We start from the raw sequence: 10,461 nt of genomic DNA, 5'->3' as shown, positions 1-10,461 counted from the left end.
TTGTAAATGTTCTGTTTGGACTCACAGAAGATATGTATTCATTATTTGTTGGGTGAAGATCCTATCTAGCTATTATGATTTCTAAAATTCATGTGTTGTTTTTGTAATGAGCCACTACTTTGATGCTTTCTAAAAGAAGAAGGGGTGGGAGGCAGAAGTCTACCTTTCAGCAACCTAGTTCCAATAAGAATGGGAGAAATACTCACAGAAGGAGAATTAGAGCAAGTTGCTGAGCCCAGGGAGTCAGCCCTCACTGAGTCCCGGGAAAACTACCCTCTCTCTTACTTGCAGTCTCTGTGGAGGACACTCATATAGCTCCCTTGCCCTTGGAAAGGCTCCCAGCAGGTCAGTCTGTGTGAATGTCAGCTGTGTGGCTGCTGCGTGTGTTCCTGGTGACCGTGGATGACTCAGGAGTTGTCTCTGCCCAGACAGCACAGTCATAACCTGCTGGTTAATTGAGTCCTTCCTGCTGTGGCTAGTTCTCCTTTACCAACTCTGATAGAGTTCTTACACTTGGAATATTATCAGTATATTAGATGGGGTGATGTGAATGAGGTTAAAGTAAGTTGACTATTCATTTAATCTGATCTGAGAGTTCAAGGCTATTTTATACCTAACTGTATAAGGTGAGGTCTGTGACTTCACCTTAGTCTTCCTTCCTTTTGGTTCCGTGTGAGTCGCTGTTGAGTTTGGCCTTCTTTCCAGCTATAGTATTTGTCATCAGCAATTCCTTGGAGCAGAATGTTTTATTTTAAATTTCTCTCTAATCTTGTCAGTTTGAATTGTAGCATATAGTTTATTCCTTAACCATTGCTGCTCTTTGGTGTGGGTGTACTCATTTACTCTATCTCACCTTTATCTCTTTGATCGTGATTTTACACATTCATGCCTCCCATTCCACTTTTAGGTGGTATTTTCTTATTTGGGACTCAAATTAGCTTTCAAACCCATGGGCCAGAGTGTCCAGAGGGCCATCAATAATTATAAGCCAGGTTTAAGAGCTGACCTTCTCTGCCTAAGGGCAGCTAGGAGAATTCAGGGCACCCTCTGACCCAGAAATTGGTCAACTTCAGATCCATATGGCCTCAGTTTACCCTAGTGTGCTATCAAGTATGATTTTGTGCATGTGGCATGATACGGTGAAGTTATCTGAAGTGCCATAGGCTGAAGATCGATACCCTTTAGTTTGCAAGCTACATACCCAAGGCATTTGACTGTGTGGATCACAACAAATTGTAGCTGACATTGAGGAAAATGGGAATCCCTGAACATTTGATTGCATTCATGAAATACCTATACTTAGACTAGGAAGCTGATTAATAGAGAGGAAGGGAACAGTGTTCAAAATCAATAAAAAAATGAGTCATAGATGTAGCCTTTCTCCATACTTTTTCTTTTTTCTTTTTTTTTTTCTCCATACTTTTTCAATCTATATGTGGAACAGATCATTCAGGAGACTGGCTTTATGGAAAAGAATGTGGCATCAGTATTGGAGGAAGATTCATCAGCAACCAGCATTGTGCAGATGGCACAACCTTGCTCATCAAACCTAAGGAAGACTTGGAGCTTTTGCTGCAGAAGGTCAAGTGTCGCAGTCTTCAATATGGATTGCATCACAACATAAGAAAACAAAGATTCTCATCACCAAGCCAACTGGCAGCATCATGACAGATGGAGAAGAGAGAGTGTTGTTAACAATTTCAGCTTGCCTTGGCTCCACAATCAACACTCTTGTCGCCAAAAGTCAGGTAATCAAAAGATGTGTTGCATTGGCAAAGTCTGCTGTCAGAACCTCTTTAGAATGCTAAAGAATAATGATGTCTATCTAGAGACTAAAGTGTTCCTTATCCAGACAATGGTCTTATCAGTTACTTGCTATGCATTGGAGTGCTGGTCCATAACTAAGGATGAAAGAAGGAGAATGGATACCTTTGAGCTGTGGTGCTGGAAAAGAATATTGAACATACATACCATGAACTGCCAAGAGGGCAAACACGTCTGTCCTGGAAAGGGTGAAACCAGGTTTCTCTTTGGAGGCAAAGATTTTAAAACAGCATCTCATGTATTTTGGGCATGTTGCCAGGAGGAACCATCCTTGGAGAAGGACACCATCCAAAACTGGGAAAGAGGAGGAGCAGTGCGGGAAAGGATGACCCTGGATGAGATGGATCACACAGTGACTGTGGCAATAGGGACAAGCACATCAGAGACAGTGGGATTGGTGCAAGATAGGGCAGAGTTCAGAGCTATTGTTCATAGGTTTGCTATGAGTCCCAGTCAACTCAACAGCACATAGCAGCAACAACAACAACAACATATCCAAGTTTCATGTTATACCAGATAGTATTTCTTCACTGTTATATCTTAGGCCTCTGCAAAGTTACTTGTTTTAAAGTATGAGCCGTGTCTGGGCTGTATGTGAAGAGAGGGAACTAAAGAGGGGAAGTGGGAGGAGCTTTTAGGTCTGTGTGGCCGCAGTCTTAACGGCGAGTTATGCCACAGAGAAAGAGAACCTAGGGCCACCAAAGGCAGTAGGACTTGGCCTGCCCGTCCACTGCTCACTACACACATCTGAACTTAATGTAAGCTGAGAAGCGTGTCCTTATCCCATTTCCCATTGGTGGTAGCTTTCTACTGCTGCTGTAACAGATATACTACAAATGAATGACTTTAAAGAACTGAAATGCTTTTTCTCTGTTTCTGACTCCTAACTACCTCTCTATTGTGCTTCCAAGGCTGTAAATTGCAATGAAAGGATACTGTGCATCATTCGCCTACTGGTGGACTTAAACCTTTGGGTTAGCAGCACAACTTCCTCTGGACTATGGCACAAGAGCGTCCCATTTAGGGTAGATAAAAGTCCAAATTCAGAGAAGGGTTTTCCTGTTGGTTTTGGGGAAGGATCTCTTCCTGTATTCATGGGCCACTTGATGATCTTCACATGAAGCCTACCTTCTCCATTCCTATCTGTATTTCCTTATACCTCAGAAGTGGCTAGATTTAAGACACATCTTACACCGAAATGATCTCATTAACATAGAAATGAAAACCCAGTTCCTAATTGGGATTATATCCACAGGTATAAATTCACTACCCTCAAATTGAATCCTATGCTCTGCTGGACAAGGAGGGTCAATCTCCTCCTGTACCAGTAGGATCAGATTTGACAGTACACACACAAAATAATGTAAAAAAAAAAATTTGTTAAACCTAGACTTGTTTTGGGTGATATTCTTTGTCTCTCCCACTCTCCAACTTACTTCCCTAATAAACTTCAGTCTCAATACCACAACAGTGAGTCTGTTAACCAGCAATGAATAAACTAACCTCTTCCTGTTGATGTGGCTCTAAGGCACCATGGGGCTGGGTTACAGGCTTTTTCTCTGCTTTCTGCTTTGGGGCAGTGAGGGGCTGTGCTACTCTTACTCCTTCTGGCCCTTTCAGAGATATATTCTCAGCCCTGTGCCCCCATGTCCCATTTTCTCCTACTTAGCATAATTTTAGGAGGAATAAGTCCTTGGGTAAAGATGTCATGCTGGGAAAGACAGAGTGTCAGTGAAATTAGGAAGACTCCTCAATGAGATGAATTGACACAGTGACTATTACAACAGCCTTGAGAAGTTAGAAGAATGGTACAAGATAGGACAATGTTCAGATCCGTTGTTCATAGGCTCACTATGGGTCATAGATGACTTTATGGCACCTAAAACCAACTTAAAGACAGACTCTTGAGTTTCTAAACTCTTTGTGTGGCTTTCCTTTGTACCATACACTACTACTAGATAATAATTACAACTAAATACTAATTAATACTAAATACAACACTACTAGATTTTAATTTCAATGTTTTATTTTATACTCTACTCTCTGGGTAGCATAAATGGTTAAGTGCTTGAATACTAACTGAAAAGGTATTAATTCAAACCCACTCAGAGGATTCTTAGAAGACAGTCCTGCATACTTGGAGTTGAAACAATCTCAACAGCAACTAACAATCACAAAAATTGTACATTTTAGCGCTAGGTAAAAGTAGTTTAAAATTGAATGTATATTGTTTTCTGTGTCTCCTTTTCAAACTAGAAGCTGAGTGAGGGAATAGTGCCTTGCAATGAAACTGCAAAACTTGTGTATGCCATGTTCCTCTCTCTGCTGCAAATTAAAAATTTAAATAGTATTTACATTTTGCTTGAGTATTGTAAGGGGTTATTTTCCTGGGGAGGCAAATAGTGTGTGGAAGAAGTGTGCTAATGATTTTGACTGTTAGTTTTCTTATGTCCTTATTGATCTGTTTGCAACAAACCTCTACCCTCTGCTTTCTCTTTATTTGCAGAGAACTTAAATACATATCACTATATCATCTGCCCCCAGGCCTTCCCAGGTTGGCTGAGGTGAAGAAAGACGCAGGCGAGCATTCTCTGTCAGAAATTGAAGAAATCTAAGACCCTGAGGGTTTCTTTCACATAGAGAAGATAAGTTGTGCATCTTTAATTTAAAGCTAATGCTGCTCTCCAAGAGCCATGGATTTGGTAAGGGTACTTAAAAAATGTCTGTGTTTCTCATGAAGGCCTGTAAGTGACACAGATAAAGAAACATGTTGCTATACAACCGACATGACTCATATTTGACGTTTCACAGGATTGGTGATTAGTCTCATCTCTTGATCTTCAGTCCTGTCGTGACCTGGTGATGGAATACTCAACATCAAGTTGTAATTGAATGGAAAGCTGTTCTAATCTACTAATTTCTCTATAGAAGAAAGATATGCAGTCTTTTTCTATAAAGCTTCACAGCCCCTGAAACTCAGTGGAGGGTAGCTATGAAGCAAGAATTAATTGGATAGCAGTGGGCAGATTCGTGGTGGCCTATATGTGGTTGTGATCTCACCAATGTTTCAAATACCAGCAGAGTCACCCACAGTGAACAGATAGCAGCAGAGCTTCCAGTCTAAGAGAGATTAGGAAGAAAAGAATGGCAATCTGCTTCTGAGGATTGTTGTTCTTGTGTACCATCAAGTTAGAACCAACTCATAGCTGGTCCTCCAGCAGGTTTTCAGAGAAAGTACATCACACAGGAGGAGATTGTCCACCTTCTCCTTTGAAGCAGCTGGCAGATTTTACCTATATGCTTTTGGGTTGGAAGGGCAGTGCCACTTCTTACCCCTTAGCCACCGTATCTCCTTTTTAATGAGAATTAAACAATGAAAATCTGAAAGATTACAACAAAACATTGCCCAACTTGCTTCCTTTGGACACTCAATACTTGCGCTCGTGTGCTCTCTCTTTCTCTCTCTCTCTCTTTCATTGCCATTGAGTGAAAACCAACTTCAGGCTGGCCCACCATTGGGTTTTCCAGCTGTCAATCACACAGAGGAATTGGTCATCCTTCTTTAGAGGAGCAGTTGGTCGATTCAAACTGCAAGAGAAGCTCAGTCAATAGGTTAGCAGTGTACTCTCTATGATTTATACCAGCAGAGCTCTTTTGGACACATCAGTCAGGAAATCAGGCACTGGGGGTAGATGTCATGTTTGGTGAAGCAGAGAGTTAATGAGGCAAGCAAGATCACCAATAAATGCCATGATGGACTAAAACATACCAGTAATTGTGAGGATGATACAGGACAGGGCAGTATTTTATTCTGTTGTACCTGAAGTCCCCATGAGTTGAAGTCAAGTCATTGGCATCCATCCATCCATCCATTTAAAAAAACCAGCTCATTGTTTGGAATAAGATTTTCTAACACGTGGTCATAAGGGATATAGTTAATTTACAGATTTAATTATTTTTCCCTTCATTACAAACATAAGGGGTGAAATGGGAAGAACAGAAATGTAGAAAGATGTTTATTCTCATAAGTTATTTCTTTTGAAAAAGATGTAATTCTAATAAGTTTATATCCATTTAAACTGATTTTAAGCCAAATATTATACTATAAGCAGAAGTATATATACAATTAAGATAGTATATATACTATGATACTATTACCTTCTTTTGGGGGAAGAAGTGCATGCAGCCCGATTGCTCTTTAGAGGCAAAGATTGCAAGACATTGTCATAAATCTTTTGGGAATTATATCAGGAAGGACCAGTTCTTGGAAAAGGATTTCATGCTTAGAAAGGTGGAGGTTCAGCGAGAGAGAGGAAGACTCTCAGTGAGATGGACTGGCACAGTGATTCCAACAATTAATTTGAGGTTGGCAGAGGCTATGAGGATGGTGCAGGATCAGTTAGGGTTTATTCTATTGTACATACAGTCACAACGGTCGGAGTTTACTCCCCAGCACCTTATAACATAACATTACACAATACCACGAAAACTGTAAGAACTAGAACTCAGTGGGGTGGCCTTGTTATTCCAGAGCTCACAAGGTTTCCTTGACAGTTTGACCATGAATATGGATGACAGAAGAAGGATTGCTTTTGAATTGAACTATTGAAGAGTACTGAGTATTCCATGAACTGTCAAGAGAACAAATAAATATGCCTTGGAAGAAGTGTAATCAAGGATGGTGGGACTTTGTCTCACATACTGCTATCTAGTAATTACAAATTTTAAAGGAACCCTTTTACCTATTTCTGTTGATAAAATTTATTTTCTTTTGTCTTAAATTGCTAATTACAAACCTTAATTTAAACTAGCCCTTAGGATGGTTACCATTTCTGAGATTTTACTTAATTCTGTCTTTTCAGTTATACTCTCTCTGGATGATTTTACAGAAACTTATTAATTTTTTAAATTTATAATTGAAAATGTAAATTATGCAGATGTTTGCTTTACATGCTATGACACATCTGAATGTTTGCAAGCTTCCCAGTATCTTTGTGTTTGGAAACATCTGTAAGATTGGCTTTGTGGAGAACAAACATCCAGATGATTACATGAATTCATCTTTTTTGGCATTTTGCCCTTCAAAGTCCCACAGTATGAGAGACAGACTGGTTATTATTACCTGTCTCATGGGGCCTCAAGGAGAAGTGGCACATGCACAGCACTGCCTCCTCTGTCCTGGATAACAACCACTGTGAACCGCTGCTCAGCAAGTCAGTTCATCTTTGTTTGGGGATAGGAAGGAGGCTTGGAAACAAAACACAGGTGAGCTTCTCATCCCTGGGTTAGGTGAAAATAGGGGCTGTAGAACATAACAACAACAACAATAACAAAGTACCTAATACAAGGAGCGAGCCCTGGTGGTACAGTGGGATAAGCACTGGGCTGCTTACTTAAAGACCCCTGACCTAATTTTACATGACTTCACAGTCAAATCTATGGTAGCAGCACCTAAGAAATAAAAAATTGTATTGTGTTGAAAAAATCCACTGTCAGGACCTCTCCAAAATGCTAAAGAGTAAGGATACCAATTTAAAGATTAAGGTGCACCTGATCCAAGCCATTGTCTTTTCAATTGCTTCCCATCCATCTGAAAGTTGGACAGTGTATAAAGATTGCAGAAGAATTGATACCTTTGCATTGTGGTGTTGACAAAGAGTACTGAATAGCCCATGGACAGAAAAAAACAGAAACAAATCTGTCTTGAAGGAAGTAAAACCAGAGTGCTCCTTTGAGGCAAGGATGGTGAAACTTCATCTCACTTACTATGAGCATGTTGCCAGGAGGGACCAGTCTGTGGAAAAAGATGTCATGGGAAAGGTGGAGGGTCAGAGAAAGAGAGGAAGACCCTCAAAGAGATGTACTGACACAGTGATGACCACATGAGCTTGAGCAGGACAGAGAATATGAGGATGCTAAGGGTCAGATCTGTTGTCCATAAGGTCACTGTGAGCCAGTTGACTTGATAGCACCTCATGACAGCTAAGAGTGAGAAAATGAATTTCTATTTCCTGAATCTACCTATTTGTGGTATTTCTGATACAATAGTACTAGACAACTGGATGTGGCCATTAAAATCAATTACTAGGAGAACAAATTCTCTCATGATGGAATTTAAAAGTTATTCTTTCTGGTATTATTTTTAATGGAAGGTTTAGTATTGTTTGGAGTCATGTAACAATGCTTTTCAATGGCATTAAAAGAACCTAAAACCATCATTCAAACGCAGATAGCTGAGGTTGGCAGTGGAATCATGGTTTAAAGGGACAGAGTATGTTGGGCTTGTTTCAATTCTTTTTTTAAGTGTTACAATATTTGATTTTGGTGGGAGTGGAGACTCCGGATTCTGGCAGCTTTTGTACAGAGTATGGAGCATGATCAATTGACGTTTCTGAGAGTGATGCACACGCACTGCACAAAGCCTACTGGCATGAGAAGCTTGCAGTGTTTGCTTGGCCAGTCCTTCCAGCCTGATGTTCATGAAACATCACCGGGGAAACCAGTGTGGACACCAGTACATCAGTGTGTACACTCAGCTGCTCAAAGAGCCTCAGAAGAGGACATCATCTCCACTCCCCCTTGCTTGCCTCCCACATCCTAGCATGCCCAAGGATTCCAGCTCCTTGTTATCTCTAGAACTGCTGGTGTTATCTCAACTGTTTCTGTCCTCCTCTTCATTCCCACACCTGCCCTCTCAGGTCAGTCCTTCCCCTTTCACCTCGAGGTGCAGCCCCACCTGGGAGCCCAAGGGAGAGTTAAAAAATGCTCTTTTGAGTGTTCACCTGTCTGCTTCTTTAACTCTTTCTGGGATATTTTGTCACACCCAGATACTTTGTTGATGCCTAAAATTAATAGGCTCAATAAAATCAAAGCTCAATTTGCAGCTTGGGTAACTGGTGAAATTGAGTGAGTCTTGGCATAATCAATTCCAAGTTCCCTTTTCCAGGCTGTTTTCATGAATAAAGTTATCTTGCCAAATAACCCTTTTTATCAAGGAAGCCCAGGCATAGGTCCTGCTTATTCTGAGTAGTGAGGTTATTCCAACCCAGGGTTATTAAAACAAACCAATCACACTTCCACCAGGAACCAGGGACATCCCACCCTCTTACTACAATAGCACCTGCCTCCTGCTGTCCTTGCTTGTTCATTGTGCTCCTGTACGCTACCTCCAAGTGACACTGTTGTTGCTGTTGTTACGTGCAATTGATTGACTATGACTCATAGTAACCCTATGAACATCAGCTCTGAACCCTGTCCTTTCCTGTGCCACCTTGATCATCTCTGACACATCTTTGAGCCCATTGTTACAGAACCTGTGTCAGTCCATCTCATTGACAGTCTTCCTCTCTTATGCTGACCCTCCACATTTCCAAGCATGATATCTTTCTCCAAGTACTGGCTCCTTCTTACAACATGCCCACAGTATGTTGTAAGACAGCATGTGAGACAGAGTTTCATAATCTTTACTTTCAAGGAGCATCCTGGTTTTCACTTTCTCCATAACAGACCTGTTTGTTCTCTTGGCAGTCTAAGAGCTATTCCGTATTCTTCTCCAACACGCTAACTCAAAGACATCGATTTGTCTTCTGTCATCCTTACTCATAGTCAACTTTCAGATGCATCACAAGCAATTGCAAAGACTGTGGCTTGGATCAAGTGCACCTTGGTCTCCAAACTGACATAGTTGCTCTTTAGGACTCTGGAGAGGCCCCTGTGGCAGAATTTCCCAGTAGGACTTGTCTTTTGATTTTTCTGACTGCTCTTCACAAAGGTGTTGATTGTGGATTCAGGTAAGATGAAATCATTGACAACTTCAATCTTTTCTCCACCTATCATGAGGTGCTTATTTTTGTTTTCTTGATTTTGTGACAAACTCTATAATTAAGGCTGTAGTCCTTGATCTTTTGCAGCAGGCACATGAGTGTATGTGATGAATAAATTGCTGTTAACCTCATCTGTTCATTGGTGGTTGCTATGTGTTTGGCCATTGTGCTCCTTTTATTCTTTCTATGTAAGAAATATCCCCCCCCCCGCCTCTTCTAAATAACTCCAACTAGTTTTAAACCTGAATCCTGCTAACTTCTTTTCCTGCAAGTTTCCATAACCTTCTATTCTGATATCAAAGTCCTACTTCAGCTTCCAAATGTCCTCTGCGTGTCTCTGCCCTGGTATTTGCCCTGCAGTGTGGCTATCATAAATTGTGTCCCCGTCCACCTGGCTTACGTAAGCTGAGTTCAGGGACCCAAGCCTACTCAGCTTTGCATCACCAGCACCTACATTCTTTTTGTACATATTACATGCATCATTCTACAGATTTTTAAAATGTTAACTTAAGCAGTCCTTTAACAACACATGGATGTTAAAAAAATTAAGCATTTGTTCAACAAGCATGTATTAAATATCTATCAGGTACTAGAAATGGCATTTTAAAAAATTTTATTTTATTAATTTTAATGCACATTTACAGAGATTTTGGATTTCCATTCATTCATTGTTGTACTATTTTCTCTACCCTGCCCCCTTTCATTCCTCTCCTTTTTTTTCTTTGAAAGTCTGTCTTAATTGTCCCATTGCCACAGTGCTTGTCAAAGCCAGTTCTGATTAATATCCTTTGTCAGTGTATCCTTTGCCATTCCC

Source organism: Elephantulus edwardii, unplaced genomic scaffold, assembly GCF_000299155.1.
Source record: "Elephantulus edwardii isolate Elephantulus edwardi_28Jun2011 unplaced genomic scaffold, EleEdw1.0 scaffold00101, whole genome shotgun sequence".
Taxonomy (NCBI): domain Eukaryota; kingdom Metazoa; phylum Chordata; class Mammalia; order Macroscelidea; family Macroscelididae; genus Elephantulus; species Elephantulus edwardii.
Note: the sequence above shows the minus strand (reverse complement) of the source record.